The 9,685-nt window shown below is 42.7% G+C and overlaps 1 long non-coding RNA gene across 1 annotated transcript; it reads left to right on the top strand.

Annotated features, from left to right (window-relative positions):
• The first annotated feature begins 702 nt into the window (after positions 1-702).
• On the top strand, positions 703-7,617 carry LOC132209527 (uncharacterized). The gene is made up of 2 exons (XR_009445656.1): positions 703-803; positions 6,696-7,617. It is a non-coding gene; the product is annotated as an uncharacterized LOC132209527 (long non-coding RNA).
• The last annotated feature ends 2,068 nt before the right edge of the window (positions 7,618-9,685 follow it).

The following is a 9,685-nucleotide window of genomic DNA, read 5'->3' as shown; positions in this document are numbered from 1 at the left end:
TCAGGTCTCATTGACATCAGATTCGGTGCATACTCTGTGGAGATTGTAAGAGTGAGAGGTCACCTCATTGACACTTCCAAAACTCTTAAAGGGCTGGCAAGGGTAAATACCGGAAGGGTGTTGCTGCTGGCTTGGATTCTTGAATCACAGAACACAGTCTCAGAATAAGGGAACAAGCCATTTAGGACTGAGATGAGAAAGTATCAGAACAAAGTAAGAATGTGAAGTTCAAGTCAAAGAGCAGCTCCAATATTTCTGCCTCGCTCCTGTGTCTATTATTGGATATTCTGTTGAAATTGGTTCGCTTTGTCCCAAATTCTGAATGAGAAATGAGGCCCAAACTGAATTCCGTTGAAATTTCTCTTGGTCTTACATACATCTGCGGAAAGTTCATGTGGAAGATTTTCAACAACATTCCGTAGTTTTGGTACTGAAAGCACAAGGGAGAAAATGATCCATTATGCAAAAAATAACCAAGGTGAAATGGTTGAATGGAAAACAAGATAAATTAAGAGCAAGATTCACAACAAAATCTCCCAATTCTCTTTAAAACTCAAAGCATGGCTGACACCAATGTTTCATTCAGACACCTGGGACAATCCCCTAAACAGAATTATTTTCAGGGACACTTCAGTTACATCATGTGCTCATGCATTTTATTTTGTTGTTTCAGGGTTATGAAGAAGTTACATTTAATCCATCCCCATGGGTTGAAACAACAGTCCATGGAATGGATTTGAAAGATGCAGTGAAGGCCGGCTTCGAGCGACTTTTCAAATATTCACAGTTCAACAACGATAATGGTACGGTTTGCTGTTGCTTCAATGTGACATTGGAATAGGAAATAACACTTTACTATTTGGCCTGGCTCATTTGAAACTTTCTATGTGGAGATGCACACTGACCAATTGATACCAGATTTGCTGGAATCAGTTGTTTCTCCAGGATGTTGTGCATTGTGCCCTCCATTGCTTACCCGCTGGAATCTGTGGAAGCTGTCCCCACATGGGTGCAGCGGGATCCTAAGCTCACTTTCCCATTCCCATCACGATCTCCAATTTGTCATTGGGCATTAAAAAGTTATCCGGGCCAAAACTAAGTGGGATAAATTAATATTTTCTAACCTCCAGGATGAAAGTCTAGGCAACGGGGCAGAGGAGTGAGCTGGGAAAGGGCAAGTCAAATGGCACAGCAAGAGTCAGAGAACCTCGTGGGAATAGCGTATCAGTAAAGAAGGTCAATGTAAAGATTATCAGGAAGAAAATGAAAGACTCTTTAGTTGAATGTACAAAGCTTTTGTAGCACGTTCGATGAACTGGGGACATCAATAGAATGAAGGAAATCAAATCCAAGACCCAGATGTATTATTGCAAAGTCACCGATGCTGGGAAATAAATCTTCTAGAGTCTGCGAACTTTCACAAAAATCAAGGGAATGTGAAAGGAGCTGCCCTGAAATTAAAGGGTGACAAAGAGCAGTGGTGAGAAAGGATCCTGGTTCAGAATTTTCAGAAGGAAAATCAGTATCGATGGCGATTGGGAATATCAAAGGCCGGAGGGAAGGCTTCATATATTTCACTTTCTATACTTGTCATCATTGCCTTACAGCTCACAACTTCAATGAAAAGACAATGATCAAAATAGAACTGAATTCCACATTCAGTCTGAAAGTGATATTATTTGGTCCCAAACAAGAACCTTGAACATAGTGACAGACAATAGCATTGGTGTGAGAGGAGGGTTGGCCAAAATAAATTTGTTAATGGGTTTAAGCCGTATGGCCATTACTAAACTTTGTGAAACATTGAAAAATATAAATAAGAACAGACACAACATTAAAAATTTAGCAAGAAGGGCTCATCAACAGTTTGTTCCTGAATTTAATGACAGAATTACATTGAAAAGAATCGTTTTTTAAGGTTGCAAAAAACAACAATAAATCTAACTTTTGAGAGTATTTCACAAAGAGTTGTGTTGACCAAAGGCATCAGAAGGAATAACAGAGATAGTAAGAACTGCAGATGCTGGAGAATCTGAGTTAACAAGGTGCAGAGCTGGATGAGCACAGCAGGCGAAGCAGCATCAGAGAAGCAGGAATGTGTTCATCCAGCTCCACACCTTGTTATCAAAGAAGGAAAAACAGTTTGTGAATTCGCTTTTGTAGAAATGTAAAGAGTAACGAAAACAGGCGTTGTCTCTATCATTTCCTAGCTGTGATATTTCTCCTGTGAGGAACATTCAAGGCATAAGTGGAAAAATATTCTGCCTCCGTCTTCAAAGTGGAAGATACAAATTGTACACCAGAAATACAGGGAAACCAAATCAACTTATTTAATGCAATATCCTTTTATTGTCACATACACTCCATTGCAGGAGAGCAGTGAAAAACCTTCACAATGTCTGCCTTCTGAATGTGACACCTCCGGTACAAGCGCCTCGGTACAATTCTGGGATACAGCAGAGGGATAGAAGTTGTTGTTTAATGACGGAATTGGAAATAAGTTAAAAATAGGAAACTATGCAGGGGTTAACATTCCACAGTTCGAAGGTAAGTTCTAAGGCAAGGATTGTGTCCTCACGCCGGTCTCTGTCCAGGACTCACTGCCTGGGTACTGCTCCGGGGCAATTTCCCGGGGGCTGCTGTGGGGCTTCAAATATATGCTGCTCTATGGTCCCAGGCCACATGCTGCTCCAGGCTCACTGTTGGCAGTGTTCTGTGACTCACAGGGTGTGCCTGCAGACCCCAGGATACAAGGGCACTCTGTTTTTGCTGGTTGCTATGTGGGACTGTCCCCGTTCGTGGGACTGGGCCTGTTCACGCAGGTCCTCCTTAGGACGTGGCCAGCTCACCTTGCAAACCCACTATTCAGGGGTATGTGGGGAGAGAAAGTTCAAACCACAAGAGGAGAGAAATAAAAATGGAAAAAAGCTAAAGAAACTGGTGAGCAGAGAATCACTGACCAGAGTTCATCTGAGAAGACAAAAAGTCTTGGTGAAATTTAAGAGACCAAAAATTGCCAAACGTGATTGCCAAATCTAAGGGCCAATAAATATGGAGCTGGAAACTCACAGCAGGTCTGACTGCATCTGAGGCCCAAGGAAGTCAATGAGTCAGGCCAAAACTCCACAGCAGGTGTGCCAACTCTGAGGGTTCTGAAAATTGGAGCTGCCAAGTGTAATTATCCAAAACCTGCCAGATGCTAAAATGCAGTAAAAGCGTTCGCGTCATATATCACGGAAACAGACACTTTGTTCCAACTCATCCATGCTGACCAAGTTTCCGAAGCTAAACTCGTCCCACTGACCTGCATTTGGCCCATATTCCTCGAAGCATTACCTATTCATGGACCTGTCCAAATATCTTTTGTTTGTTACAACTGAACCTGCATCGATCACTTCCTCTGGCAGTTTATTTCACCTATGAACCACCCTCTGTGTAAAAACGGTGCCGCTTGGGATCCTTTTGAATCTTTCTCCTCTCACCTTAAAAACAATCCCTTTCTTTTGAGCACACTCACCCTCAGGAAAGGACTTTGCTATTTACCATATCGATGCCCTTAGAGTTTTTATAAACCTTTATAGGGTCACCTCTCATCGTCCTCCATTCCAGGGGAAAAATGTCCCAGCCTATCCTCCCACTCCTTCAAACTCAAAACCTCTTGACTTGGCAACATCCTGGGAAACCATTTCTATACCCTTTCCAATTTAATCATATCCTTCCTCTGACAGGGTGACCAGAACTGCACACAGTACTCCAGAAGAGGCCTCACCAATATCCTGTAAAACCTGATGTCCCAATTCCTGTACTCACTGGCCTCAGCAATGAAGGCAAGCGTGTTAGATGCTTTCTTCACCACCCAGTGTGCCTGTGATTTTTAAAGAACTCTGCATCTGAACCACGAGGCTTTTCTGTTTGACAACACAAACCAGGGCCCTACCAATAACAGAATAAGTCCTGCCCTTGGGGGAGAGATGATGGGAACTGCAGATGCTGGAGAATTCCAAGATAATAAAATGTGAGGCTGGATGAACACAGCAGGACAAGCAGCAGCTTTTCGAAAACACAATAGCTCATCTTTTTCCAAATTAAATTCCATCTGCCACTCCTCAGCCCATTGGCCAAATTGATCAAGAACCCTTTGGAATTTTAGATAACCTTATTCACTGTCAACTCTTGCACAAATTTCTATGAAATGTAAATGAGGAAATGGAAATAAGATTGTTTTCTGTCGCCTTTCACAGAAAAACAAAGAACTGCAGGGTATTGGTAGAAAATTGGAACTGATAGCAAAGGAAAGCTGAATAATAAAGTTAGAAATACAACGTCTGATGAAAATAAACAATGTTTAAAGATCCTTGAGAAATAATTTAGTTTTTTGAGGTTGTAATTAGTGAGTTAGGAAAAAGGGAATCAGAACATGGAGAATACTCAAACTTCCAAAATTATTTGACAAGTTTATTCACAAAAAACTAATTTGAAAGTGAGCATTAGAGGTAAGGTATTGGCGTGGATGAAGGATTGGTTCATGAAGAGAAAATAGGAAATAGAAATGAAAGTAGCATTTTCATTTGGCTGTGCATAATTATTAGATGCTCCAGATATAAGTGTTGAGGCTCCACATATTGGAAGGAGTTGATCCCATTGAAAGGCACAACTTTGTGATGACACTTGAAAATGCGAAGGTAGAGAAATTGTTTCTCTTGGCTGGAAAATCTTGAGATTCAGACCTCGATTTTGATCCTAAACTGGAGACTAAGTTTTCTCTCCCAGGCCCTGGGAGAAAATGGCAATAAAGACATTCTGGAGCCAGCTGTAGGCTGCAGCCAGGCCATGAACCAGGGAAAAGGTTTGGAGGCAGCCTTTTCTTCCCAGTTCCAATAAAAGCAGAAAGACCCTGCACCCTTGTCCTCACACAGCCCCCACCTGCACCCCATCCCAGCACCTCCCAACCCCCAAACAACATCCTATCTCGGCCACAAGCAACCCCCACAGTTTCTCACAATCCCCCAGGTAAGGAATGTATGACAAAAGGGTTTAAAATTCTGTTTCTTTCTGGGACTCCTGAAACAAAGGAAGAAAGGTTCCTCTAATGGTTTTCTTGGACGTGTCAAAGCTTCTGTGAAGCTGACCCTTCATGTTGCGAAAGATGTAGGAGCTGACTCAGTACAATAAATCAGCTGGAGGATTCGATCTGTCTTTGATGTGAACCAGCAGAACAGAAGTTGAATGCATTAGCTGATAGAGAATCTCTGTGTGTGCATCAGCTAAAAGCACTGAATCTTGAAACAGTGTGTGAGCTATCCAAGCACATGGAAGATGTTTTTGAGAGTTCTGGAGTGTGAAGGTGACACTGGGTCCTGTCTCAGCAGGACTGCCATGATGAGCTGAGAAGAAATGTCTCGGCGGTGATCTGCAATCACTGGATCTTGGATGGTGCGAAGCAATTTCATAGACCCGCTACAGTGTGGGAACAGGCACTTCGACCCATCAAGTCCACACCAACCCTCAGGGCATCCCAACCAGACCCATCCCCCTGTAACTCACCCAACCTACACATCCCCGATCACTGTGGGCAATTTAACATGGCCAATCCACCTAACCTGTACATCTTTGGACTGTGGTAAGAAACCGAAAGCACCTGAAGGAAACCCACACAGACATGGTGAGAATGTGCAAACTCCACACAGAGTGGAATTGACCCCTGGTCCCTGGCACTGTGAGGCAGCAATGCTAAACACTGAGCTACTGTGCCACCTGCTCAATAGCTATGGAAAAACCATTATTGGGTAATATTTGAAGATCACTTATGTCCAGCAAAGACGAGATGAACTCTTTTGGAGAAAAGTGCATTTTTGAGACACATTGGCACTTTACGCATTGCCAAGTTTTTGCTGAACATATTGTCTGAGAATTCAGTTACATTTACTTTTATTGCATCAGCTATTTAAAATGTGAAATTGGTCATTTCCAGTGAACACCACTTCCCGGTTAGCTCATGCGTACTTGTCTTGAGTTAGTTTGTTTCTTATGGAATGTGTTTTCAAAAGCAAATTTTTTTCCATCAGTTTCTTTTGGCAGGATGATTTGAGAAGTTTAAAATTTCCTCGCTGTATCAATCTCTAAGAGTATCGTACCCATGTGTTTGACATTTCTTGTGTCACCTCTTTTGTCAACATGACTCAACCGAGAGTCAGACTGTGATTCATGGGGCTGTTGACATCAGGTGCAGAAGCTGGTCAATGTGAATCTTTTCATGAATCAATACATTACAAATCCTTTAGCTTCTTCTTCTGAGAACATGGTTGTAACTGCTCATTCAAATAATTCAGTTCATCTGAAGGTGGCTCATGTTCTTTCTGTCATTCTCACAAATGTTTCATTTTGTGTTTTTCTGATGTGGAAGTGCTGGTGTTGGCCTGGGGTGGACACGGTCAGAAATCACATGGCACCAGGTTATAGCCCAACAGGTCTGTGTGAAAACACAGGCTTTCGAAGCGTCAAGGGCACTTTCACTCTCTTTGACCAGTGACTCACCCAAAATAAATTATTTCAATGTGACATCTGATGTTCTGTTCGATTACAATCTTTTCAAACAGTGCTTTCAGTGCTTAAGGAGCTGAAAGGCCTGCTCTTGCTCTTCTTTTCACTCTCTAAATGCTCCAGAGTAAATGTACATCATCTTAAATCTGTTGCAGGGCATTTGATGAAAGTGATGGCAGTAACCTTAGCAGCGAACAATATGAAGGCCGAGTGTTCCAACTGATGAAGGCTTTGGAAGCAGACAACAGACCCTTTGACAAAAGTGTCTTTTACATTGGTTGGTTTAATGGACAGAGGCTAATGGAAGTTGCCTTTCAAAAGGAAATTTGAAATTGTTCTGATTCGGTCAGACATCAAACAGTGAGGTGTGCTTATTTCTATTGTATGGTTCTAAACATTTTGATCGCCCATCGAGCACATATTGGATTCAGTCTGTGTATGTGTCAGTACTTGGTGTTTGAACAACTCCCCTCATCTCCTCTTTTCAGACCCCGATGGCCCTGTTAATAAACACTGCCCTCCACCAGCAGTGAGAAGGATTTGTCGCCAACCCACACTGCCTCATTTTGACATGGTGAGTTTTATTCAGCTCTCTTAACTTCGACAGTCACGCGGGTTTTGCTCTTTCTGAAATTGTTCTAAATTCAGTATTCATATTTTTTAAGTCTAATTATTTTAAGAAGCTTCTCTCTTGTGTGAGTTCAGTTCAAAGTGTGACAACATAATCCTGCGGAGGGAGATCTTGATTCACATGGGGGACTGCGGTCCTGTCATTACCCAATTGAAATAAATTGCATAGAAGACAAGGGTAAGGAAGTGACAGTGAATTTTCTAAAGCAATGGTGTGGCTTCAAATAATGTACTGCATTCATTTATAATGCATGGATTTGCAGAAGAGTGGAAAGGGTTTAGTGATTCCTCTGATGATATGACCTAAAAGTCTCCATACTGCACAAATACGTCAGACTAATCCCAATTGTACATGGGTGGGAGATCCTCTATTGGGTGACAGGGATTCATGTATTCAGCAATTTTTCTTTTCGTTTGCTTGCTTTCAATAAATTGGCTCCAAACTGAGATTGAGTAGATTCTAGTGTCAGGTCTCGGTTCCAGAATGTTCTACCTTCACACAGCAAAAATTTTATTTGTTTATCTCAGTCATGCTCATGAGAATGCTTCATATTCCTGTGTAAAGATGCAGAGGACTTTTTTTCCACAACTGGAAAAATTTCAATCCGTGTGTGAATAGTTATACATTCTGTACAGTGAAAATACAACTGGACAAATATAATTGTATCGATCACAGACTGTGTACAATATGAGGGGCAATATATTCACTCAGAAACCTGCCAATGGGACACCGAATGTGTTTGAGACTCCAAAATGTAGCACTTTTAAATTGGTCCAGATTATCATCCAGAGACTGAAAATGAAACACCATTCTGATTTCCTCAAAAGTATGTTCACATTTGCAATACTCACTGGCCAAATCTGCGATTTCGAAAAGGTATTATTCCTATTAAATTTGACCCACTCACAGGTTTCTGTTTTGGAGGAAATAAGTCGTTATTTTCTAGCCTTTGCTTCTCTGTTGTTTTCCTAATTGCTGGGAATGTGTACTCACTGTGAAATAAAGGGTAATGCATTACAACGCTTTGTTTGTGGTGTGGAAGTGAAGTCGATGGCTGGTCAGACAGTTATTTTGGGAAAGGCCCATACATCCGTCCTCACAAAGTGGGAACACTCCCGCTATTCAGATCCTTGATCCAGATCCAATACTGAATACAATCATTTGAGGCGTCGGTACCAATGTGGGATGCCATCCCTCTCACTATCATATCAAGAAGGAGCGAGGCTGCAAAAGCTTGTGTCTGCAAACATACTGTTGGACTATAACCCGGTGTCGTGTGATACAATCATTGCAGATATGATTGTGGCTCAACTCCACATTCCCATTCATTAAGAGGCCCATGAATGGAAGATTCTTCAATGTTGTGTATGGATTCATTCCAAGCAATCTCACCCCACATGGATTCAAACTCCAGAGTCATCCCTCATCCTTGGAATTGGCCCTCCATCACAGGAGATATACAACATTCCTGAGATGGCTGCGGCAACCTCCATACCCTGAGGCCCACTCTCCATGATTCACCTTGCCTTGTGCACACTCTGACCCGTGCCCCTATCAACAGCGCCTCACGTTGGCTCAGAGCTGCAATGTTCCCCACACTAATGTACTCCTCCGGCTCATCTGGTATTCTAACAGGAAACATTTTCTTTTCATTTCGAGCATTAAGGAACACAAGATGAAACAATTCACATTTTTCTGGAACCTTCCTCCCCTTCCCTATGACTCCATTCCCTGCCTGAAACCCACCTCCTGTCTTGTATTCATGATCACTTCTGACCTTCGACTCTGATGTTGAACTTCCTGTACTAAGCAAAGGATTCTGTTTTGTCCCTCTGCAGCCCCACCTCAAAAGATTGCAGGCACAACATGACATTGAACTCTTCTTCCATTGTTTTCTCCTCTGAGCCCATATCATTGGGCAAGAGCCCACTCCCACCTGGCCTGCACATCCCTGGACACTATAAGACATTTTCACATGGCCAATCCACTGAACTGGCACATTTTTGGACAATGGAAGGAAATCCATGCAGACACGGGGAGAACATGCAAACTCCACGCAGATAGTTGCCCAAAGGGAGAGTAGAAACTGGGTCCCTGGTGCTGGGTGGCAGCAGTGCGAACCACTGTGTCACTGTGCTTACCTTCTTCATTTAGAACTGTCAATGTGACATTGATGACCTCAAGTCTCTGCACCCCCTTCCCCATTCCAACCCATCTGCCACTCAACTGAGTGCCCTCTGTGCTCTCAGATCTTGCCCTGGCTTTCTGCCCAAACCTGTCAGGAAGGTTGGTACCTTGTTTCCTGGTGTACGGATCTCTGCTTTGCAGAGACTGAGTGCCAGCTCTCACATATCTCCTGGACCGTGACCCCTCCACTGAATACCACGCCATTGTGTCCACTACAGTGACTGATCTTATTTCATCTGGTGATTTCTGACCCTGCCTCCAACTTCACAGTCACCCAACCCTGCTTCTGTCTTCTTCCCCAAAGGCACAGTCAGGATCGTCCAGATG

This window comes from Stegostoma tigrinum, chromosome 4 (assembly GCF_030684315.1).
Source record: "Stegostoma tigrinum isolate sSteTig4 chromosome 4, sSteTig4.hap1, whole genome shotgun sequence".
Taxonomy (NCBI): Eukaryota; Metazoa; Chordata; class Chondrichthyes; order Orectolobiformes; family Stegostomatidae; genus Stegostoma; species Stegostoma tigrinum.
This window is presented reverse-complemented; position numbering and strand designations above follow the sequence as displayed.